This window comes from Schistocerca serialis, chromosome 3, assembly GCF_023864345.2.
Source record: "Schistocerca serialis cubense isolate TAMUIC-IGC-003099 chromosome 3, iqSchSeri2.2, whole genome shotgun sequence".
Classification (NCBI taxonomy): Eukaryota; Metazoa; Arthropoda; class Insecta; order Orthoptera; family Acrididae; genus Schistocerca; species Schistocerca serialis.
Window position 1 is genome coordinate 869,253,269 of NC_064640.1, and position 27,099 is coordinate 869,280,367.

Here is a 27,099-nt window from a genome sequence, read left to right on the forward strand (position 1 = left end):
ATGGCGCTGATAGGTCAAACGGATAACAACTGCGTTTTTTTTTAAACAGCAGTACGTAAAGAAATATGAATGTTTTAGTTGGACCACTTTTTTCGGGTTGTGATAGATGGCGCTGTAATAGTCACAAACGTATAAGTACGTGGTATCACGTAACATTCCGCCAGTGCGGACGGAATTTGCTTCGTGATACATTACCCGTGTTAAAATGGACCGTTTACCAACTGTGGAAAAGGTCGATAACGTGTTGATGTATGGCTACTGTGTTCAAAATGCCCAACGGGCGTGTGCTATGTATGCCGCTCGGTATCCTGGACGACATCATCCAAGTGTCCAGACCGTTCGCCGGATAGTTATGTTATTTAAGGTAACAGGAAGTGTTCAGCCACATGTGAAACGTCAACCACGACCTGCAACACAAGATGATGCCCAAGTAGATGCTTTAACTGCTCTCGCGGCTAATCCGTACATCAGTAGCAGACAAATTGCGCGAGAATCGGGAATCTCATAAAGGTCGGTGTTGAGAATGCTACATCAACATCGATTGCACCCGTACCTTATTTCTATGCACCAGGAATTGCATGGCGACGACTTTGAACGTCGTGTACAGTTCTGCGATTGGGCACAAGAGAAATTACGGGACGATGACAGATTTTTTGCACGCGTTATATTTAGCGACGAAGCGTCATTCATCACCAGCGGTAACGTAAACCGACGTAATATGCGCTATTGGGCAACGTAAAATCCACGATGGCTCCGAAAAGTGGAACATCAACGACCTTGCCGGGTTAATGTATGGTGCGTCACTATGGGAGGAAGGATAATTGGCCCCCATTTTATCGATGGCAATCTAAATGGTACAATGTATGCTGATTTCCTACGTAATGTTCTACCAATGTTACTACAAGATGTTTCACTGTATGATAGAATGGCGATGTACTTCCAGCATGATGGATGTCCGGCACATAGCTCGCGTGCGGTTGAAGCGGTATTGAATGGCATATTTCATGACAGGTGGATTGGTCGTCGAAGCACCATACCATGGCCCGCACGTGTACCGGATCCGACGTCCCCGGATTTCTTTCTGTGGGGAAAGTTGAAGGATATTTGCTATCGTGATCCACCGACAACGCCTGACAACATGCGTCAGCGCATTGTCAATGCATGGGCGAACATTACGGAAGGCGAACTACTCGCTGATGAAAGGAATGTCGTTATACGTATTGCCAAATGCATTGAGGTTGACGGACATTATTTTGAACATTTATTGCATTAATGTGGTATTTACAGGTAATTACGCTGTAACAGCATGCGTTCTCAGAAATGATAAGTGCACAAAGGTACATGTATCACATTGGAACAACCGAAATAAAATGTAGAAACGTACCTACGTTCTGTATTTTAATTTAAAAACCCTATCTGTTATCAACTGTTCGTCTAAAATCGTGAGCCATATGTGTGTGACTATTACAGCGCCATCTATCACCGAGCGGAAAAAGTGGTCCAACTAAAACATTCATATTTCTTTACGTACTACACGAATATGTAATAAAAAATTGGGGTTTCTATTTAGAAAAACGCAGTTGATATCCGTTTGACCTATGGGAGCGCCATATAGCGGGCCAACCATAGCACCATCTGGTTTCCCTCTTCAAGCTAGACAAGTTTAGTTCTTTGTAGTTTTTTCGTTTGACGCTTATTTCGCGAGATATTTGGCCTGATCACTATCAATAGACCACCCTGTATACAGGGTGTTACAAAAAGGTACGGCCAAACTTTCAGGAAACATTCCTCACACACAAATAAAGAAAAGATGTTATGTGGACATGTGTCCGGAAACGCTTAATTTCCATGTTAGAGCTCATTTTAGTTTCGTCAGTATATACTGTACTTCCTCTATTCACCGCCAGTTTGCCCATTTGAAGGAAGGTAATGTTGACTTCGATGCTTGTGTTGACATGCGACTCATTGCTCTACAGTACTAGCATCAAGCACATCAGTACGTAGCATCAACAGGTTAGTGTTCATCACGAACGTGGTTTCGCAGTCAGTGCAATGTTTACAAATGCAGAGTTGGCAGATGCCCATTTGATGTATGGATTAGCACGGGGTCCAGAACGAAGGTGTCCCGACAGGAAAACGTTCGAAGCAATTGATCGCCGTCTTAGGGAGCACGGAACATTCCAGGCTATGACTCGCGATCGGGGAAGACCTAGAACATCGACACCAGCAATGGACGAGGCAGTTCTTCGTGCAGTTGACGATAACCCTAATGTCAGCGTCAGAGAAGTTGCTGCTGTACAAGGTAACGTTGACCACGTCACTGTATGGAGAGTGCTACGGGAGAACCAGTTGTTTCCGTACCATGTACAGCGTGTGCAGACACTATCATCAGCTGATTGGCCTCCACGGGTACACTTCTGCGAATGGTGCATCCAACAATGTGTCAATACTCATTTCAGTGGAAATGTTCTCTTTACGGATGAGACTTCATTCCAACGTGATAAAATTGTAAATTTTCACAATCAACATGTGTGGGCTGACGAGAAACCGCACGCAATTGTGCAATCACGTCATCAACACAGATTTTCTGTGAACGTTTGGGCAGGCATTGTTGGTGATGTCTTGATTGCCCCCCAGGTTCTTCGACCTACACTCAATGGAGCACGTTATTATGATTTCATACGGGATACTCTACCTGTGCTGATAGTACATGTGCCCTTACAAGTACGACACAACATGTGGTTCATGCACGATGGGGCTCCTGCATATTTCAGTCGAAGTGTTCGTACGCTTCTCAACAACAAATTCGGTGACCGATGGATTGGTAGAGGCGGACCAATTCAAAAATGGTTCAAATGGCTCTGAGTACTATGGGACTTAACATCTGTGGTCATCAGTCCCATAGAACTTAGAACTACTTAAACCTAACTAACCTAAGGACATCACACACATCCATCCCCGAGGCAGGATTCGAACCTGCGACCGCAGCAGTCCCGCGGTTCCGGACTGAGCGCCTAGAACCGCGAGACCACCGCGGCCGGCAGGCGGACCAATTCCATGGCCTCCACACTCTCCTGACCTCAACCCTCTTGACTTTCATTTATGGGGGCATTTGAAAGCACTTGCCTACGCAACCCCGGTACCAAATGTAGAGACTCTTCGTGCTCGTATTGTGGACGGCTGTGATACAATACGCCATTCTCCAGGGCTGCATCAGCGCATCAGGGATTCCATGCGACGGAGGGTGTATGCATGTATCCTCGATAACGGAGGACATTTTGAACATTTCCTGTAACAAAGTGTTTGAAGTCACGCTGGTACGTTCTGTTGCTGTGTGTTTCCATTCCATGATTAATGTGATTTGAAGAGAAGTAATAAAGTGAGCTCTAACATGGAAAGTAAGCGTTTCCGGACACATGTCCACATAACATTTTTTCTTTCTTTGTGTGTGAGGAATGTTTCCTGAAAATTTGGCAGTACCTTTTTGTAACACCCTGTACATATATAAGCTGAAAGGATAACTATATACCAGACTGATTTAAAATTAACATTGTGATAAGTAGTAAGCTTTGGAAAGGTAATCATACTTCAGAAATGAAAAACACAATCAAATTACTTTAAAAAGAAATACTTCTCCGACCATGCTTCAAATTTCAGTGAATATCTTTCACAAATTAAAGCAAATCCTGGTTCATATATAACATTTAAGTGAAGTTAAATGTCGGTAACAACCACTGCCGTGTCATATCGCAAATAATATTTCTATATTGCTTGAAAGCTAATAAACTGAATATTATTCTCGCATTACATGAAGAAAGAAACACACATCACAATGAAGAATCGTATTTCCAATTCCCCCGTTGTTCTGTAATCCGAATATGTCTTCTCATAAGTATAATGGACCCATAGATTCTTATCTTCCGTTCATTCTTTCTTCGCATATATAATTTAACTTCTCCTATTCTGGATGTTCCAGTTATGCGGGGGCTCTTGAAACGCACTCCGTAGGAAGTCAGAGAAATACTGTCGGTATTTCGGATTGTTCACGATCTTAAGATGTCGTTCCTGTAAAAAGGTCTAAAAGTCCATTACATTCTTTGGGTCATCTCTGAACAACTAGAGCGCCTCTGGCATCGAAGCTACGTTACGACATTCGTTTTGGTACGTGGGTAGTACGTTGTGTCCGGGAAGAATATAATCCCTAGTTCAATATTGTGTTGATCCATTCGAAGAAAGAAAGCGCCAACGCCGAGGGGCCGCATATGAGGCGGTATTCATTGTTGTCCAAAGTTTGGTACTGAGGGCACAAAGGTGACTCTCTCATGTGAATCGCATGGAGTCTGGATCGGGTGACATTTTTACTATTAACTGTTAGTAACCACGTTGCACGTTTCTCTGTGTCTAAGGAAACATGGTGTATCGATTGCCATACTTCTTGCCAATTAAATGTGGATGCTTCCTCTCAGTAGGATTTCTCTGTCGTCCGGTCATTGGTATCCGATATATGCCATGCGCAGTTGCAGCTCTGGTTTCCGGTAGAGTCGTCTGAACGCAGCTGTACTCTATAACAAAAAGTGCGTATATGCTGGAGCTGGAGTGACTGGGAAATGTGCTGGACCGCCACTGGCGCCACTCGAAAAACTGGTGCTAGTTCTTCTATTAAGATTGTTGTCAGACAAGTCTAATGTCGTCTCTACAGTTTTAACATTATGCTGATATATAGTGCCACCGCTCGATCACGAACATGCGCAGACCAAGAGGGAGGGTAAGGGCGTCGTATCTTCCTTTAAACAGTAGACCTTCTAACAACCCTACCACAACAAAGGTCAAAATTTTAATAACGATTGTGGTGTTGCTCACGCTGCTAAATACTGCATTATCGGGAAACAACAGTCATGTATGTGGCAGGTGTCATTAGAGCACAGTTAATAGTCATTTCACGTAATAATCAAAAAACTAGGCACTCATCTTTTTGTGTTTCCCACGCTGGTCTCGTCGTACAATCATGGCTCAATCGTTGAAAATCTAGGTGGTTATGATTCCAAGCTCGGGTCCGCAGCTCGTGGTCGTGCGGTAGCGTTCTCGCTTCCCACACCCGGGTTCCCGGGTTCGATTCCCGGCGGGGTCAGGGATTTTCTCTGCCTCGTGATGACTGGGTGTTGTGTGCTGTCCTTAGGTTAGTTAGGTTTAAGTAGTTCTAAGTTCTAGGGGGCTGATGACCATAGATGTTAAGTCCCATAGTGCTCAGAGCCTCCAAGCTCGGATGCAAAGAAGCCTAGGTTTTATTCAGCTATATTCAAAAGTTCTGTAGATGCGCCTCACAAACCATTCTTGGAGATTAAACCTTTCGAAGTTAGCACAATAGTGATGTAGAAAAAAATAATCAGCACTCCGAATTTAAGTTACACTTCCTTTTAATTGCTTTTATTGCAATATCACGTAATACACAAACATCACTTCACAATACAAAACATACTTGAAAACATCTTCCTCACATTTTATAAGCCAACTACAAAATGCATCTTTTCAACATGACATCCAAGACTTGAACTTTTCAAGGTCCGACTCTCTAACAAGTTAACAACTAACTAACAATCGCTTACGCGCCCAAAAAATCAAGAGTTACAAGTACGTCAAAGATAATAGTGACAAAAGAAAGAATACACATAAGAATAATACCATTGCAATATAAACATATCGATGTATCAAAAGTGAAATCAAATCTGAATGTTGTCTCAGAAATATGTTAAGTAGTTAACAGAAATACAGTAGAATATTACTGGTATCGAGAGGTTCAGGTGAGGTACCATAATGGTTACGTAATTCAAGTACCATTACAACCTGCACTCACAAAGGAACCGAACGCCGCCAGTATTCGTCGTGCTATCGTCACCTGGATTGGGAGTAATTTAGCGAAATGCGGAATTCGTGATGCCAGATAGGTGTTAACATACGTGACCCGCTTGATCATGTCCAGTGCCCGTGTGATGTTCCCTCTAACGCCCGTCCGGATTGAGTATACTAGTCTCTTATAGTTGTACGCTGCGGTACGATATATGTCGTTGGTAAAAACAAACCTGGGCATTTCAAGGTATCCATGAGCCATAAGGGTGCTACACATTCTTCCAGTAGTCCAACACGAATATTCATCGCTACAGACTTTTCCATATTTATAGGGCTGCCAGTGGTCGTTCCATATTTGCGTATCCATAATACAGCCACACTTATATCGTTTTCATTCGGTACTATCAGCACCAGGTCATCCGCATATGACTTACACGTAAATGCGTATCCTTGCAAAGTCAGTCTTGTCAAACGGTGTCGTAGGCCGCAAAGTGAGGGGTCGAGAGCCAGTGCATATAATGTCGTTGATAACAGACATCCTTGTCTGACCGATCTCGCTACGACTAGAGATTCTGTCGTTCGTCCATTGACGAGCACTTTGGAGGAGGCACTGCTGAGGAGCCGCATTACGACGGCGATAAATGGTCGTGGAAATCTCATGATTGTCAGGACTTCTGCAAGACAGTTATGGCTACCTCTATCAAAAGCTTGATCAAAATTTATTAATGCTAGTGCTGCACGGAGGAGGCACGTCTTTGCTGGGGCGATCAAATCGCGATATTCAACAAGCACCGTCCAGATGTTTTTATCTCCTCCGAGCGAAGTTTCATGAAGTGAGAGTACTGGGCGCAATACTCTTCGGATACGTGCTGCAAATAATCTGGTGAAGTCGCAGTTAAGGAGCGTCAGTCGTCGGTAGTCCCGTATCTGTGTACCACCCGAGGGTTTGCGTATCGGGATAATCAGCGCCCCCCCCCCCCCCCCCCCCCGCCAGAAAAGCCAGAGGTAAAGGCACGTCAGGAGACAATAATTCGCGGCAGATAGTAGTCCATCGTGGTGCGATCACATAGCTAGAGGTGATATGAGAACAGTAAGGTCACAACGAAGGCGGGAGAAATGTCGGTATTTGGGAGAATGGATGACTCCAAAGGCAGAACTTCCCCCTGGACATTCGGAGAAGTGGTCAGTATGGAGGTCTCTCAATAGATTACGATCAAACACAACGAGATGCAAGACCAATCTGCGGACTTGGGGTTTCTCTCGACTCAGCTCTTTGGCAGGGTGGCGTTGAGCAGACGAACAGCCATTTCCTTCAGTGTTCCTCATCACCAACTACCTGCACCATGCAAGACCTAATGAGAGCTACACCAAATGCACTTGAAGTGTCCAATTTTTGGTCTTCATTTGTGTAAAATTATGTCAACACTTGTACATTTTTTATATTTCTGTACTTTTGACACGATAAATAATTAGCTAAAGGTCCTGTGGAATTCCAGAGGGAGGCCATTTGGTCCCGGCGATTGTTTCACTGCTCTCCTACCAATTCCCTCCAACACTTCCTCCATCAGTTGTGCTTCCACCACTTGGAACGTCCCCTTAGAAGAATTACTGATGACTGTGTTTAAACTGACACACAATATTTTTAGCGCAACGCAAACTGACTTTCAATAATCCCTACAAAAGAATGGCCCTGACTAACAATAACCTATACCTTTCATGAATCACTTATTTCACAAAAATCTTCGTTATTAGAACTACGCCAATACAGCGAGCGCCAATACTGCCAGCTAAATAAAATATTCTAACTATTGAAGGCACTAACTACTGATAGGCATACTTAGCAAATGAAAGATTTTGATAGAGAACAAACAATGTATTTACCTATATATATATCAGTTCATGACATCCAGTCTTACAAATTTACTGTCTGTGATGGACACACGTCCAGATCATCCACTCTCATAACTCCGCCATCTCTCTCCCCACATCCACCACTGCTGGCGGCTCACCTCCAACTGCGCAATGCTACGCGCTGTTCACATCCAACTGCCCAACACTACAATAGCAAATTCCAACAATACAACCCAGCCACAGACTGCACACAGCACAGTCAGTGATTTTCATATAGAGCGCTACATGGTGTTACCAACATAAAAACCTAAACAGCCTACTTACACACTGGATAAAAAAAATGTTCAAATGTGTGTGAAATCTTATGGGACTTAACTGCTAAGGTCATCAGTCCCTAAGCTTACACACTACTTAACCTAAATTATCCTAAGGACAAAGACACACACCCATGCCCGAGGGAGGACTTGAATCTCCGCCGGGACCAGCCGCACAGTCCATGACTGCAGCGCCCTAGACCTCTCGGCTAATCCCGAGCACCACTGGATCAATGGTGCCGAAAATCATATGCGTAACTTCCTTAATGGCCACCATATCGGTATCTGCTGAGGTGTAAAACTGATTGTAATGTTGTACAAAGGCATTACCTACTTCTTGTTGCGATGTTAAGTCTCTGCAATCATCCGTGTCCACAGCATATACTAGGGCTCTTCGTCGTCTTTTGTTTTCGTTGATGATGTGGTACATCGATGGGGGTTCTCCTGCAACCCGATCTAGTGTTCGCGGTCTGACCACCGTACCTTCGAGGTGGCGTCGCATGATGGATATAATTTTGGCCTTTGCTCATCGTAACGCCTCTTGCCGCTTCACCGAAGGCATTCGTTCGGCGCAGAAATAGAAGTCCATTGTCTGACGTCGCTACACTGCCTGTTCATGACCATATGTCATCATTGCACGGCGCAGCGCCGGTTAGGCGCAACCCATCCACCAACTTAGGATCGTGGGATACGACAGAAGGCGTCGTTCGCAAGATCTCCAAACATCTTCAATGACGTCTCGACAAGCTTGGTCCCGCAGGTGGGCGACGTTCATTTTCCAAGGACCGCGGCTACGCCACACTTGCTGCCGCCGGTGGGATATTATACATATTAATGCTGTATGGTCAGTATAGGCTGTATGCCACAGCTCTGCTTCCAGGACGTCAGCGTTAAGATTGCGCCTGACATATATTCGGTCGAGGCGGCTAGCGAAATGACTAGTTATATAGGTGTATCCAGGACGGAGGCCATGGACATGCTCCCAAATGTCAACCAGATGCATACTCTGCACCAACATTAGTAATTCTGGACACGGGGTATATCGAGGAAATAGGTATTTCGGTGTAAGTTCACAATTAAAATCGCCGCCTAGGATTGATCGGTCGTGTCGGCCTTGGAAGAGCGGGGCAATTTCGTCTGCGAAGAAGCGGGAACGCTCTCGCCTCCTGTCTCTACCGTACGGTGCATAGATGTTGATGAGTTGTACATCAAGTACTGTCATTACTAATCCCCGTGCCGACGGTAGGTACAGTACATCATCTGCCGTGAAGCCTTCTTTGAGAATACTGCTAGGCCGCTGCCAGTTTGGGAGGCGTGTGATATGCAGGATACCTACCCGTTCAAATGGTTCAAATGGCTCTGAGCACTATGGGACTCAACATCTATTGTCATCAGTCCCCTAGAACTTAGAACTACTTAAACCTAACTAACCTAAGGACATCACACAACACCCAGTCATCACGAGGCAGTACCTACCCGTACATGACAGGAAATTCATCGACGTATACTTCTTGAAGGAGGACGATGTCGATGTCCGCTGCTTGGAACATGTCTCTGAGTGAAGACGTCTTAATCTGCGACCGTATATTATTGATACTGATAGAAGCAAGCAGATATGTTTGTCTTCGTTTCGTCGCATCTATATCGGCCATGGGAACTTACGCCGTCTGCTGTTGTACTGGTACGTTATGTGACCCCGTCCTGCCCGGGGTCCCCTTCACAGTCATCAGTCCAGTCTGCTTGGGACAAGTTTTCCGTCGGCTGCGGCTTGCCAGCCCCGTCTTTCTGTGGCTCCTCTTCTAATACCTGGGAGTGGCAGTGGACTGCTGGTTGCCGTGCGTTGTCAAGTTTTTCAGGTCGCTCTTGATGTATGGTGCTGTCGTGACGGTGGTGCTCTGGATTAGGAGTCTCGAGACCCTCTGTAAGGCGGCCGTCTTCCTCGGTCGTTTCTTGATCGTCGCCCTGTATACGTATTAAGGAATCGTCCGCCGGGGTTAGACGCCGTTTCTTGCGCCGTTTCGGAGACCGTTGCTTACGAGTGTGCGTTTCCTATTCGAATGTGGGCGAGTGTCTCCGTCACCACTGCAGTCAGACACGAAGGCAGCCGTTGGCACTGTTCGACTGCCGATGGCCATTTGCTCATCCGATCTCTGTACTGGTGGTATCAGTTGGTGCTGCTCGGTGGGGGGCGTCGCCGCCACCACGCTCGTGTCGTCATCCGCCGTCCTCGGCTTTTCGACTGGCCTGTCCAGCTGTTGGGCGCTGTCACTGTTCGCTGGAGAGTCCTTCCGGAACACATTTGCATATGTGAGAGGGAGAGACGTCGCCACAGGTATTACTAGAGATTCACCTGTCGGTATTTGTGCAATTCTTCGTTGGAGCGATGTGTCCTTCCTGATCACAACTTCAACAAGTTTTCGGCTGACCGTCGTCAATAACCATCGCCCTGCAGCCTCCAGTTGCGAGATAAGACGGCACATGTTTTGACAGCTCGATCCCTATTTGTCGTACACTATTAAGTACTGGGTACGTGGTAAAAGTTGTCTATAGGGCAGCCGGAACCTCAAATGGTAGCTCAAATACTCTTACAGTTCTCAATCCAAGTTCACCATGATCAAAAGCTACCGTTCCGAAGCCGGCCGTTGTGGCCGAGTGGTTCTAGGTGCTTCAGTCCGGAACCGCGCTGCTGCTACGGTCGCAGGTTCGGATCTTGCCTCGGGCATGGATGTCTGTGATGTCCTTAGGTTAGTTAGGTTTAAGTAGTTCTAAGTCTAGGGGACTGATGACCTCAGATGTTAAGTCCCATAGTGCTCAGAGCCATTTCAACCATCTACCGTTCCGACATGGCAGTCTGAATGTTTAAATTTAAGTCCATGTTTATGGTCGCGTACGATCTTGTCACACACCGCGTCGTTGATCAGTTTGACGTAGACCACATCGCTTGTGATAGAGAAGTGGATGCCTACCATATATTGCGATTCAGTTTTAATTTCTTCACGTATAAATCGTTCTACTTCAAATATCTTCGGTCGTGCAAATTCATTATTGAAGCTGATCTTGATGGTAAACTGTCGGTACGAATGAGCCAATCTAGTTCGAAAGTGCAACACGAAGTAAACAACCGCGTACGCCCGAAGCTCCGTGGCAAGGACGTAACAGACGTCCGAGCCGCCCGACTGCGGAAAACAGACTGTGTACAATTGGCATGAGGAAGATTTGAACCCAGCTCGTCGATTTGGCAGTCCAACACCGTAACCCCACACCCACGACGATTTGGTTACAGCATTATCCTCTATATTGCAGCTCTTGTGCTAGGAGAGTTCCGTGTTTCTATTTTGCTTTTTTTCACAGTTTAGTATACCTTCTTTCTGCTTTCATGGTTTATCTGTCTCTTGGTTTTGACGGGCTATCCACTGGGCCTTCTAACCACCAAATCTGAGGGGGGCGCGATGGGGAGATTCCCCAGTCAGAACCGCAGGTCACAAGAATGCTCGATTCGGGCCACAGTGTGACGACCACTGATCCATATCATAAGACGAGGATCATGCTACAGTAGTCGGTCAGTGTGGCCGAGCGGTTCTAGGCTCTTCAGTCAGGAACTGCGCGACCGCTACGGTCGCAGGTTCGAATCCTGCCTCGGGCATGGACGCGTGTGATGTCCTTAGGTTAGTTAGGTTTAAGTAGTTCTAAGTCTAGGGGACTGATTACCTCAGATCTTAAGTCTCACAATGCTCAGAGCCATTTGAACCATTTGCTAAAGTATTTCGAGGAGCCTGTAGCGCCGTTACCGTTTTATGGACAAAATTTGTGCGAAGATACGGGTGTGGTTTAATATTGCATTAGCCACCGGTAGCTGGTGAGCACGGCGTGTCGTCATCTGGGCTAAGGCAACAACGATGTTGATTTATTGCGTGACGGACTAGGCTCGCTCGGTGTACCTTGCCAGCACAGCGGTAATGCACGGCACAGGCAAGGGGATTTCCCAAACTTACTGTGTAAATGGAAGGTGAAGGAGGGAGAATGGAAAGGGGAGGGACTGTCGATGTCAGCTGAATCGGGACTTTATGCGAAATCAGCGATGACGAGTGAAAATGTGTGCCGGATCGGCACTGGAACCACAGAACTCTTGCTTACTATGCAGTTGCGTTGACAACTGCGCCACCTGGACACCGTATTCATCGCAATTGCGCCGACTATCTCGGCACGCCTGTCGACCGACCTACATTCCCACCTAGCGCCACCTATCCACAGGACGCATCCATGTCCTCCATGCTCGTCACTTTGAGATTCCCGTAGAAGTTCGAACATAACTGAGTATCTGTATTGAAGATCGTGGATTCATTGCCCATCTAGGCGAATCAGTTATACGAATGCGTGGTGTCTGTTCTTTCGGACGTGTCTGAAAGAACAGACACCACGCATTGATCTATGATTTCTCCACCACTGTGGTTTCGGTGGTGTTGCCGAGTACGTGACAAGATGTGGCGCATTGGCCTAACATGTGTGCTCCTATCAGGAATAAATAGCTGTCTGTTGTGTAGCAGAATCATTCGCATCATAGCGGTCTGCCAGGACGATGGGGCTGTGCCGAACGATGTGAAACGGAGCCCCCAGCAGCAGACACCGGTCTCTGCCTGCAAAGTCCGTCATCGAGGCTCGGTGCCACAGCGCAGCAGACCTCCCCAGCTCACTCCAGCGGATGCCGGAATCCCGCAAGGGACAGCGGGTCGTACGTCGAGCGCACCAGCCGCAGTTGGCGCGGGGCATGGCGGTCATCGCTGAAACAACCGGTTTGCAGTTATATCGTTTTCTTTAACGTCAATTTAACCCGACGGTTAAAACTTCTCAAAATAACCAGATCTTGAAATAACTGATTTTACTCATAGAATGAAGGCTTTCACGGCAGGTGTTGCCATCACTTAACACTTCCGGGCTGAGATGGCGTGGTCCATACATATGACTCTCCCCTGACGTTTCACATTGGACAGCGGAAGGCATCCTCCGAAGATAATCGGCGAACTGCGACGAGAACGCGAGTGAGCGCCGTATATGTCTTATACAGGGTAGTCAGAAAATGTGTGAAATGCTTGTAAGGATGTTACAGGGCAGGTTGTAATGAGGCATAAATGTTAAGAAAGAAATTCCATACGTTGCTCCGTTTCCGAGTTATTTAGCATTGAAGTTAGCGAATTGGGACGTCGCGCGCTCACACTCAAGCGGCCTGCCAGGGGCGGTGTTGCCCAACGTGTGCTTTGTCTCGTTAGCTGAAACTTGAATTTACGCGCGCGACGATCTGATTGGCTAACTTCAATGCTAAATAACTCGGAAACGGCGCAACGTATCCAATTTCTTTCTTAACATTTATGTCTCAGTACAACCTGCCCTGTAACATCCTTACAAGCATTTCACACATTTTCTGACCACCCTGTATGTACGGCGCTCACTCGCGCTCTCGCCGCAGTTCGCCGATTATCCTCGGAGGACGCCTTCCGCAGTCGAAGGCGAAACGTCAGGGGAGAGTCTCATGTGTTGACCACGGCATCTCAGCCCGGAAGTATTAAGTGATGATAACTGATTTTAAGTTTTTTTATTCCTATTATTTCCTGTGTTACTTGTAGAAACCGAACAAAGATTGAAAAATTTTGATGCCGTTAGTTTTGAGATGCATAGAATGAAAATATTAAACTGAATAGGCAAATAAAAAATAAACCCTCAACCCGTCGACCTTTCACTGCTTTTATCGAAAAGCGGTAAGTGGTTGACTATCACAAAAAATCACAAGTACTCTTCCAAAGATTTTAATTTTTTGAATCTCAGCTCAGAAATCATGTTAGGATCGTACCACTGTTAAGGCATTTCGAGTAGTCAATGCTATAGGTTGAAAACTGAGATTGAAGAAATCTATTTTTCGTGTTAATTTATCCGTTTTGAAGGGCTAAAAGCAAAGGGTTCAAATGGCTCTGAGCACTATGGGACTTAACAGCTGAGGTCATCAGTCCCCTAGAACTTAGAACTACTGAAACCTATCTAACCTAAGGACATCACACACATCCATGCCCGAGGCAGGATTCGAACCTGCGACCGTAGCAGTCGCGCGGTTCCAGACTGAAGCGACTAGAACCGCTCGGCCACACCGGCCGGCTGTAAACTATGAATGAAGTGTTAAGTTTCAAGTTGTCTTCTTATATTATGCCGCGTGTTGTGGCTCCTCCAGTTTTTAATCTTTCAAAGCAAATGGAGTATTAAACTTCACTTATATCACGCTTCGTAAAATACTTCCAGACTATGGATGGTGCCTTTCTGTAATACAAATGACGTTGAAATACGACAGTGAGAAACTACCGCATAGACTAGATGGGGCAAGTCTTGTACACTATATGTGCAAGGCCACAGTACGTGGTAACAGATACATTATTGTCTCAGTAATGCCGTACCAATTCTTGTTCCATCTGTTTGTTGCTCGTTTCTGTCGGCATTGTTATTAAAATAGCACTGATCGCTTTTCCCTTTTTCTATAATAATGCAGAATTTCAAAGGAATGCAAGTTTAGGAAAAAGAAGTATTCGTTCTATGAAAAATTTTATTTAATATCGAAAAACATTAGTTCAGTTTCGTTCATGACATTCGATGTTTTAGGAAAGCCAGCATCTGTGTCATTCGTGATTGAAGTAATGAAAACTGCGCCATTAACGTATTTTTTCATGCACAGCAGAAGGCGTTTCGAGTATTTATCCTTATTTTCAAGTCCACTTGTTTAGAAGAATATTTTTGAGGAAGTTTACACATGCGATTTTTTGCCTCTCTTGCGTTTTTTTTTTAGGTTACACTGCAATCGGAAAACGGACAAAATGAATCTCTTGAGTTTTTTCAAATGCTAATGTCAGAAATCGTATTTTTGTTTACTTACTGGTTTTGTGCCTCAGGCCGGCCGGGGTGGCCGAGCGGTTCTAGGCACTACAGTCTGGAACCACGCGACCGCTACGGTCGCAGGTTCGAATCCTGCCTCAGGCACAGATGTGTGTGATGTCCTTAGGTTAGTTAGGGTTAAGTAGTTCTAAGCTCTAGGGGACTGATGACCTCAGAAGTTAAGTCCCATACTGCTCAGAGCCATTTGAACCATTTTTTTTTTTTTTGTGCCTCATCCATTATACAGAATATCACACACTTGCAAATCATCACTTACATGGTTTATTTTAGCAATCAAAATATGCTACAAGATATTATGACACTATGGTTTCACAAAGAGTTTGCATACACTAGAGGTGCAAAACGTGCTCAGGCTACTACATAGGACAAATTGGCAGGAATTTTCAAATTAGATGCGCTGAAAACATCGACTGTTACACGCGTAACTATTTTACAAAAATAACAAGAGCAGCACAATAAAAACACTGGACACCCATTCGAAAACACAGAAGAAGATTTTGAGATACTTCAACACTTCCAAAAATCACATACAATGGATTTAATGTAGCAGCTTGAAATATCTGGACATGAAAGAAAGTAAGGACAAATTTTTCAAATACTTCTCATATCTATGAAAACTATAGTAATTTTCATAAATATATATATATATATATATATATATATATATATATATATATATATGTTGTAATCCAAAAACAGTGTAACACCTCTGACTGTGTGCAAACTCTTCGTGAAATCATAGTGTCGTAATATATCTGTAGAATATTTTGATTACTAAAACAAATAGTGTAACTGATGATTTGCATGTTTGTGATATTCTGTATAACAGACGAGGCACAGTACTGGAAGCAGACAAACAAAAGTACCATTTCTAACATTAGCATTTAAAAACACTCAGAGATTCATTTTTACCGATTTTACGATTGCAGTGTAACCTCAAAACGACGCATGAGAAGCACAAAATCACACATGCAACCATCAGCAAAAATATTCGTGTAAACAAACGTACTTGAAAATGAGAATAAATTCTCGAAACGCGTTATGCTAAGCATGACAAAATAAGTAATTAGTGCAGTTTTCATGCTTTAAATCACGAAAAACATTAGCTCTGCTGCTGTAGCTAATTTATATTTCAGTTTTTTTTCGCCCGGTTACTAGTAAAAAAATAAAAACGCCTGTTGTAACCAGGGCCAAACAAAGATCGAAAAATACCGGTTATTCAGAAGTAAAATACCGGAATAGATTTTAACCGGTCAGTTTTTCCCACCCTAGTTGGTACACCTCCTCGGCGCACGCTTCGGCCACCCGTGTAGAATCGTTACCTCTGCAAGATTTCTGTCCGTCTGCACGCACCGCACACGTGCTGTGGCTCACGCAACAGGGCCACGTGTCAGGCGCCTTGAGCAGGCGCCACCACGCAGAGCGCGGGCACGTGTTGGAGCCAGCTGCCCTGTTGCCAGCTGTCACCTGGCCTGCTACGTGCCCTCTTTCCTTGAGATGGACGCAGGGGATTGTTCATCTCCCCCTACCTACGCAGTGCTGACGTACAAGCAGAAAATAAGTTATTGATTTCGGCAGCCGCTTCTCTCTGGCTCTTCATCGGCCTGCCAGCCCCAGCTTCAGCCCTGAGCCATTCGACATCCTAACAGTGCAGCCATCCCACCACCCGCGGTGTGTCGACTCCAAGCCAGATAGCTTTGGATGCTAAATTTGCGTGATGCGAAGACAATGAAATACATTTGGGAAGCTACCGGGTGTCATATCCGCATCCACAAACCACCAGCCCATTATTAAAGGGAATTGTGTGACTATTTATAGGCATTTTGTGCCAGAGATCTCCGGGAAACTGTCAAGTACTTGTCGACTCTGTGTCACGCACAATCACTGATGTACTGCGTTCCAAAGGTGGACCAGAACGCCAGTGGCGAACTAAGCCCGTCAGAGGCATGGGGCAGCGAAACTCAACGATGCCTCCGGTCTGCTTAGAAACTGATGTATTTGTAGCGTACATTTTGTAAAAAGTGAATGCTGTCACAGTCATAGAATGATTATGTAAGATGGGTCGTGTTCATTGCCATATCGTACATACACTACTGGCCATTAAAATTACTACACCACGAAGACGACGTGCTACAGACGCGAAATTTAAACGACAGGAAGAAGATGCTGTGATATGCAAATGATTCTCTTTTCAGAGCATTCACACAAGGTTGGCGCCGGTGGCGACACCTACAACGTGCTGACATGAGGAAAGTTTCCAACCGATTTCTCATACACCGGCGTTGCATGGTGAAACGTTGTTCTGATGCATCGTGTAAGGAGGAGAAATGCGTATCATCACGTTTCCGAGTGATAAAGGTCGGATTGTACCCTATCGCGATTGCGGTTTATCGTATCACGACATTTCTGCTCGCGTTGGTCGAGATCCAATGACTGTTAGCAGAGTATGAAATCGGTGGGTTCAATAGGGTAATACGGAACGCCGTGCTGGATCCAAACGGCCTCGTATCACTAGCAGTCGAGATGACAGGCATCTTATCCGCATGGCTGTAACAGATCGTGCAGCCACGTGTCGATCAGTGAGTCAACAGATGGGGACGTTTGCAAGACAACAGCCATCTGCACGAACAGTTGACGACGTTTGCAGCCGCAAGGACTATCAGCTCGGAGACCATGGCTGGGGTTACCCTTGACGCTGCATCACAGACAGGAGCGCCTGCGATGGTGTACTCAACGACGAACCTGGGTGCACGAATGGCAAAACGTCATTTTTTCGGATGAGTCCAGGTTCTGTTTGCAGCATCATGATGGTCGCATCCGTGTTTGGCGGCATCGCGGTGAACGCATATTGGAAACGTGTATTCGTCATCGCCATACTGGCTATCACCCGGCGTGATGGTACGGGGTGCCATTGGTTACACGTCTAGGTGACCTCTTGTTCGCATTGACGGCACTTTGAACAGTTGACGTTACATTTCAGATGTGTTACGACCCTTGGCTCTACCCTTCATTCGATGCCTGCGAATGCAGGATAATGCACATCCGCATATTGCAGGTCCTGTAAGGGCCTTTCTGGATACAGAAAATGTTCGACTGCTGCCCTGGCCAGCACATTCTCCAGATCTCTTATCAGCTGAAAACGTCTGGTCAATGGTGGCCGAGCAACTGGCTCGTCACAATACGCCAGTCACTACTCTTGATGAACTGTGGTATCATGTTGTAGCTGCATGGGCAGCTGTACCTGTATACGCCATCCAATCTCTGTTTGACTCAATGCCCAGGCGTATCAAGGCCGTTATTACAGCCAGAGGTGGTTGTTCTAGGTACTGATTTCTCAGGATCTATGCACCCAAATTGCGTGACAATGTAATCACATGTCAGTTCTGGTATAATATATTTGTCCAATGAATACCCGTTTATCATCTGCATTTCTCCTTGGTGTAGCAATTTTAATGGCCTGTACTGTATATTTCAATGATCTTGGATATAGATGTAATCTTGAGTAGAAATCAGGCACCGTATCGACTTGTACCATAAGCTCCACAATATTTTGTATTCAATCCGCTCTGATGGGCACTTTCTCCGTGCCAATATAACTTCAAAGGACACGCTCGTTCGCAGATCTTGAGCACTCCATCATTTGCACAAATAATTATTTGTAGTTTACTTTGTGTGGTGTGATGGTTTGTTTTATGTAAACCTAACAGTTTGTCATGGAAGGAATGTGTAAATAGGGCCGTGTTGATTGCCATATTATAGATATATTTCGTGGATTTTGGTTATGGATGTAATCTTGAGTAGACAAAAGGCACTGTATCGAAGTTATAAGACGACCTCCACAATATTTTTTATTCAACCGGATCCAATGATTGCGGCCTTTTTCTTTTGAATGCAGTTACCAGGGTGATTTATTTCTGCCAGTTGCTGTCAATACATATAGCGTGTAGATAAATAATCTGAACTATATTTCTATCGTCAATTTATAAGGAGATGTGTTCCTGTCAGTTGATGTCGATGAATATACTGAAATGAAATGAAGTCCCATGCTTTTTGTCAGAGTGTAGGGGACCGGTGCAGGAGACCGGCACCGCCGTACTAGTCAGGGTCCTAATGGAGATGGTTTGCCATTGCCTTCCTCCGACCGTAATGGCAATGAATGATGATGAAGAAGACACAACATCACCCAGTCATCTCTGGGCAGAAGAAAATCCCTGACCCCGCCGGGAATCGAAGCCGGGACCCCATGCTCGGGAAGCAAGAACGCTACCGCAAGACCTCGAGCTGCGGACGATGCATATACTGTGTCTAGGTAAATAATCTGAACTATATTTTTATTGTTAACAAAAGTGAGGCTATATTTTTAAAATATAATTTGTCAGAAATTAGTAATCTTAAAAATGTTACCTAATTCTGTCAAAAGAAATTTTATTGAGATTGTAATGAAAAAAGAATTTGTATTGTGGCGCATGTTGCCCGAGACTGATGCGATTACACACCGATTGTCGAGTGCTGCAATGTTAACAACTTTATGCAGACTTATCTGTGCAGATATGGTACTAGCTCAGTCGCCATTGTGATGTTAAGACAAAGAATGCGCTAGGACACAGGATGACATATTTTAAATTTGTTTTATTTTATGTTTGATGTTCTGATGTTCCTTGCTATCTTTTATTGTAAAACGATGCAAAATCACTATGTGACTTGCAAGCTTGTAAAGAACATGAATTTCTGTTAAAGTGTTACAAGGTACACTCGACAGCAAAAAAAGTGGGTCACACCTGAATTCCAACGTGTAGGCTGCACCAGAATGTATGCAACCAACATAGCATATCTGTGTTGCACATCGACGTACCCTCCACAGTACAGTCGTTGTAAGATACACTATGGGTACCGTTAGAGACCATTAGAGAACACCGGTCTTTATGATGGTCCGTCCAGATGTAAAGTAAGACCACAATAGTACAGAAGAGATCAGACAGTCCTTAACGTTTGTAAACTAAACTTAATTACAATAAGTGACATTTCAAACGTTATGGGACAACTAATTTTGTCACATAACTCGTTCCATAATCCTTAGGCGCAATTAAATATTTGAGACAGTATATGGATTAATATAGTTGTATGGCAATTGGAAACAAGTTCTTTGCTCTCTAAAAGGTTTACCCAACACATTCTGAACGTCGTTCAACGTCCAATGGGGAGTGGTTTCGCATCAACTTTATGTAATACCAAGCAGTTAAAAGAAAACGTGATTGACGTCGGCAAGCACTCTACGGAAATCCCTACATTAGCAACGAATCACAAGTAATATCATTGTTCACATTACTCATCAACAGTTACTTGTACACAAAGTTGTACTTTAAATGACATGACCAACGTCTTAGTTCTGGATCTGGATGCAAACCCAGAAGGTAAAGCCATAGTTAACCAAGCAAAGCTTTGTGCTTATCGAGACTCGATCAGTAGGCAGAAAGAGACGTCAAATATTGACGTTTGCACCAGTATCAGTTATCAATTCTCAACTTTAACTTAAATGACGATTATGTTTGTACGAAATCAGGAACCCTAACGTAAAAATTACGTTCTTGGTAATTAACCTGGAAAGACGTTGTATATTGTTGCATTGTCAAGGAACAAAGGATGTACATGCTTAAAATTGAAATGCCATCATGTAATGCTGGTGACAAGGATGCAAACCCTGCATCTAATCGGATTGTTAATTAAGTACGTAAAATCAGAATGTAGATATCACAGTTTGTCACCAGTAGTGAGGTTGGAACCTTAAATGACAACTGAAGTTGTATTGCCTGACCGGGATTCGAACCCGGCGCCTACCGCCGTCGTTGTCTAACCAGGAACAGACGAGAAATGTCCAATGTTGGTCCTCCATTAGCGAGATGTGCGCACGTTTAACTAAAAATAAGGCGACGAAAACGTCTATGCTGACTGAGAGTCGAACGCCGCACACATGGTTATGAAGACACGTTAATGATCAAATTCTTATTCAGTAGTAGCTAGGAGTAGCACGTTTAGTCGCAAACCTTAAGGCGTTTCTCATCCCTAGTAACGTGTTGCCTAATATCTGCGATATCATGGTGTTAATTTACAAGTTGATTGACTGCCTTAAAGAGCAATGTTCTCTAGTAGCCGTGTATCATTGAGATGTAAATGAAGTGCCTCAGCAGAAAGTAATTTCCGTCGTGCAGCACGTATTGTTTCAGAGACACTGAGTACATGTTATAAATGCTCAAATGGTTCAAATGGCTCTGAGCACTATGGGACTTAACATCGATGGTCATCAGTCCCCTAGAACTTAGAACTACTTAAACTTAACTAACCTAAGGACATCACACAACACCCAGTCATCACGAGGCAGAGAAAATCCCTGACCCAGCCGGGAATCGAACCCGGGAACCCGGGAGTGGGAAGCGAGAACGCTACCGCACGACCACGAGCTGCGGACTATAAATGCTCAAAACGTGTATTATATACTACGTACATTCTATTATTTGGAGAAGCTGCCGCCGGCCGCGGTGGTCTCGCGGTTCTAGGCGCTCAGTTCGGAACCGGGCGACTGCTACGGTCGCAGGTTCGAATCCTGCCTCGGGCATGGATGTGTGTGATGTCCTTAGGTTAGTTAGGTTTAAGTAGTTCTAAGTTCTAGGGGACTGATGACCATAGATGTTAAGTCCCATAGTGCTCAGAGCCATTTGAACCATTTGAGAAGCTGCTGCCAAACCTGTTTACTTTTACATTCCGCTTAGTTGTCGTGGTTGAATACACGTTTTCTTAAGGTTACATATAATGCAGAGCGCTTACAAGAAAGAACAGTTTCCTGAGTCATGCTATTGCTAGCTAGGTGAAATATTTTATGGTAGCTCTGTTTAAAATGAATGTATTTTTGGACGTATTGTTCGTCAAATATTTGAATGAATCGTCAACTGTAGGTATTCCTGCACATGTTATAGCATAATAGCTGTAGCTGCGTTAGTTTATACTACAGACTTGGGTAGGTGAGGTGTAACTTTTGATCCTTCAAGGGGTGATCGTGGCCTTGCGGCCCGGGTCTGTGCTAGCCGCGGCTCGCGAGCTACGGGCCAGCCAGGCTGGGGAAGCGAGACGGAAGTGAGCGAGCTGGCGGTGGTGTTGGTGGGCCAACATGCCGCATGCCTTTGCCTCTGCAGCTCCGTTTGACGTAAATATGTTTACCTCCCGTCCTGGCATCAGTATAAGAGCGGAAAGCAGAAATATACATCAGGCTGTCTGGCGTAATGGCTCACTGGGAGAGGTCTATTCGAGATGTCGCTCTCATTGAAGAAGGAGGATGTTTCATCAGAGAAGCTGGCAGACGGTATGGCGTACCACATAACACTGCAACAAGATGGTGGAGGATCTGCCTTGAAAGAGGCACCACCAACAGGGCCCCTGGCTCAGGAAGGAAGAGAGTGAGCTCACAGCAGGAAGACAGGGACCTAATGTCTAGGAGCTGAGAAAATCCCCTTCTGGCGGGAGACCAACTTCCCCGGCTCCAGTGACACGATTCGCCGAAGGCTGAGGGACGCTGGACTGCATACACGACGATCCGCCGTGAAACAAGAGCTCAGCGAAGCCAACGTTTTATACCGGCTAGCATTTGCGGAGCTCCATCTGAGGACGTCGTGGGATAACGTCATTTTCACTGATGAGAAGGTGTTTTCCACCAGTAACGACGGTCCACGAATCGTTTACAGGCCGCAAGGGACTCGCCATCGACGCGAATATGTAACCACGACGAGAAGAAGTGGCCGGCTATCTGTTACCTGCTGGGGTTGGATTTCTGCGAGAGGGGCGGGAATTCTTCACAGGATAGAAGGAACTCTGGACAGCGTGCAGTATGCCCACATATTGGAAAATGTGACGCTTCCGTCAGTGCGAATGCTGTACGCAGAAGGGGACGTCACATTGCAAGAGAACCATTCTCCCATTCACAAGTCTCCATTTGTTCAGCAACGGCTCTCCACGATTGGCGTCAACGTCATGGACTGGCCGCCACGGGCGGCTGATATGAACCCCATGGAAAACATGTGAGCTGAGGTCGCCAAAACATAAACAGAGAACTGGCCACGAAACCAACCAACTACTGCGGACGCTCTTTGGGGTCTGCGTCCTGGAAGCATGGGAGGAAGTTGCTTCTTCAGGCTGTTACGTCCGACGGCTTATACATTCTATGCCAAGACGCGTGATAGAAGTACAAAATAATGAAGGATTCTGGATAAAATATTAGAGGCCTTAAAATGTTTTCTTATGTCTTCTTTTTCGTCATTTTTCCTCATTGGGAGCTAGTGGAAGATCACGTGGCAACAGAAAAGATGCAATATGGGTTAGTTTTCCTTTGAGTTGCATTTTTAATTCGAGTGGGTTTCCTTTGAATATACATTTTGTTAAATATTCCATTTTGATTTCATTTTACCCTGTCTAGATACTGACAAAGTAATCAGCGTAGATGGACTCTGTCACAATAGTTTTTGTTATTGCAAATACATCTCTCTCTTCCCATCCATCGATGAACACACCCTCCCTCCTCCACACAATACGCACACGATTTCATATTATGTTTACTCGTTGTTAATATCTCTTCTATTTCCTCTCTCTCTCTCTCTCTCTCTCTCTCTCTCGCTCTCTCTCTCTGACACTATGGCCGCAAGTGCCCTTCTGTTCCATTCCCCCAAAACTTTATAAACAAATCTAGCGGTTTCCATTGACGCTACATTTTCTCTTTTAATTGCTGCTGTATTTACTCTCTATCATTTCTCTCAACACCTATGAAACCGTATTCTTTGGCCGCGCGGGATTAGCCGAGCGGTCTAGGCGCTGCAGTCATGGACTGTGCGGCTGATCCCGGCGGAGGTTCGAGTCCTCCCTCGGGCATGGGTGTGTGTGTTTGTCCTTAAGATAATTTAGGTTAAGTAGTGTGTAAGCTTAGGGACTGATGACCTTAGCAGTTACGTCCCACAAGATTTCACACACATTTGAACTTTCGTATTCTTTGATCTCCCCTTCCCTATAACCCATTCTTCGTTCTGATAACAGTCCTCCCTTATCTCTCGGTCCTAAGATAAAACGAACTGTGGCACACATCTAAGTAAGCAATACTTCGCAAGCATTTCATGCTTATATTTTGCATTTCTCCACCTCTATCCACTCCCAGATCCACCCCTTCTTCCTGTTACCCGTCTCTTGACATCTGCATTCACATCTAAATGAATACTCTGCAATTCATAATTATGTGCTTGGCAGGGGGTTCTGTGGTCTGGTGGATGTATAAAACGTGTAGGTTCACGTCTCACGTCAGGTGTAGATTTTTAACACACACAAGTAACTCTCCTTCTCCCCTAGTAACGCCAAGTGCAGAACGCCAGTAGGCTCCGTAGTTCACTATCCGCAATAAAGATAAGGGGCTGAGCGGCATTCGTTTGAACTGTGACAGATGGAGAAACCCCAGAAGGCAGAGACTCTGTCACCAGCAGGCCGTCGTAAACTAGAAAACGTATTTCATTTAATGAACCAATGGCCATTGAAGTTCAACAGGCTCTTACTTTATTTGAAACTGAGACCTTGAAAATTGTGGTGCTGGACTGGGATTTGAATTCGATTTCCCCAAGATTGCAAAATCTTCTAGGCCTCCTCTAAAAGCACCTATCTGGTTTCGAATCCGGATCAGCACAAAATATTCACTATTTCATTTCAAGCACTAGCATGTGCACTCCGAACTACTAGTGAAAAATAGTTGCATTTTCAACGTCTCTTCTTGCGTTGTCAGCTGTAACGTGCTCGTTTCAACTCTACAGCCACATGCTGAGCTTCTTATCACAACATTACAAGATCAAACGTTTCCTTACATATTTTCAAGTTCAAACATTCCTCTCCATCCTACTGGCGAAAACGGATTTGGGTTCGACGTTGTGTTCGTTGTGATCACCAACTACGATATGTTGTGGATTCAGCTTCTAGCCAGGAGAGTATTTTCCATCACATCTTTGAAAGTACAAACATGCCACTCCTAGCTATTAATGGAAAAGAATTTGATAGTTAAAGTGTCTTCATGACCACGTGTGCGGGGTTTGAATTCCATTCAGCACAGAACTTTACGTCACCTTATGTCTAGCTAAACATGCGCACATCTCGCTGCTGGTGAACCAACAATAGCTATTTATCGTCTGTTCCTGGATAGAAAACGACGGCGCTGGATGCTGGCTTCGAATCCCAGTCAGGCAAAAACAATTCTATCGTCATTTAAGCTTCCAACATCTCGCTATTGGTAAAAACATTTGATATTGAACTTCTGATTTTACGTACTTGGTCAACAGTCAGATTAGGTGCTCGGTTCTCATCCCTGACACAAGCTTTGCATGATGGCATTTCAATTTTAAACATGAGCATACTTTGTTTCTTGTGAATGACACCATATTAAACGTCGTTGAGGGTAGTTCCCAGGAAGGTAACTGTTATGACAGGATTCCCAGTTCAGTGCAAACATTTTCGTCATTTATTTTCAGGATCTGAATTGATAACTGATACTGGTGCAAACGTCTATACTTCACGTCTCTTTATGCCTAGTGATTGGGTCTCAATAAGGCACAACCAAAGCTTAGCTTAGTTAGCAATGGCTATAGGTGTTGGGTTTGAATCCAGGTCCAGAAAGAGACATTGGTCATGTCATTTAAAGTTCAAATTTGTGTACACGTAGCTGTTGATGTGTTACGAGAACAATGATATTACTGGTGACTCGCTGTTAATTTTGAGATTTCCGTAGAGTGCTTCTTGCCGTTAATCGCGTTTTTTTACTCGTTCGTCCAATATCCAGTTTCCAGAGCCACTCGCCGTTGAGCGACGTTCAGCACGTGGATGGAAAACCTTTTCGAGAGCAAAAAACTTTTTTCCAATTGGCGAACAGGCTTGTAACTCCATATATTGTCTAAAGCATTTAATTTTGACTACTCTACGATATATGTAAAATAATCCGTTTTCTCAGAACTTTTGGAATGTCACTTGTTGTAATTAAGGTTAGTTTTTGAGTGTTATGTGGTGTCTCATTGCTAAGAACGTGTTTTCTAATATGTTTTGTATGACGATATTAGTTGACGCTTACACTGACTGCCATAAAGACCTTTGGTCTCTAGTAGCCTCTTGCAGTACCCAGCGTGTGTAGTCAAACGACTGTACCCCATGGGGTTTTGTTGTTTAGAGGACCTGTAACACAGCTATGTTGTGTTGGTTGCATTCAGCAGTGACCCACTTTTTTTGCTGTAAAGTGTACATTTTAATGATTCAGTAATGTACACAGTTTTTAAATGAGGACATATACGTATTAGCCACCTTATTTGGAATGTTTATCTATGAAACTTTCAGATCCGATGATGACGGCACAGATTTGTTGAAACTGGTAATCAATAAAAATATTTACAAGCGATCTTGGCGTACCTGATATTACAGAATAATGTAACAATTCTGATCGCCCCCAGCAGTTGACACAATGTCAAACATATATATGATACATCTGAAGTGTACATCTTGTAAAAAATTAATAATGTACACTACTGGTCAAAAGTTTTCGATCTCCTATCGCAACTATGGATTTCTAGTTAAAACAAAAGTTTAGTTTTGAATATTTTATCATATTTCTGTTCTGATAACAGAATAAATATAAATACGTAAAGATTAACGTCCTATGTTGTGCATCTAACTGGTTGTTGGCATGGGGGAGCGCTGATGAGTATTCATAACAACACTGACATGCCTCAATCTATGACGGCTCCATTCTGGTAGTTGTCTGTGTGGCAATCAGTTCGCATTAGTTTACAGTACACTGTGTGCATCTAGCAGTGTGTTTGTACACACCTGAGCGTAGCGGTCGCGCGGTTCCAGACTGTAGCGCCTAGAACCGCTCGGCCACCACGGCTGGCGATCAGTTTCACACCATATTACCTCCTGAAGAGACAGAAGCAGGAGATCGGAATTGAAAAACGTGCTGTAATTGTAGCTCTGCATCAGGAAGGATATTCTAGTGGGACAATAGCATCAAAAGTTGGCGTAGCCCTATCTACAGTGGTATATACATTGGAGCAGTTCAAGAAAACTGTAGCCAATGCAAGTGTTTCGCGATCTGTATGACCAAGAGTAACAT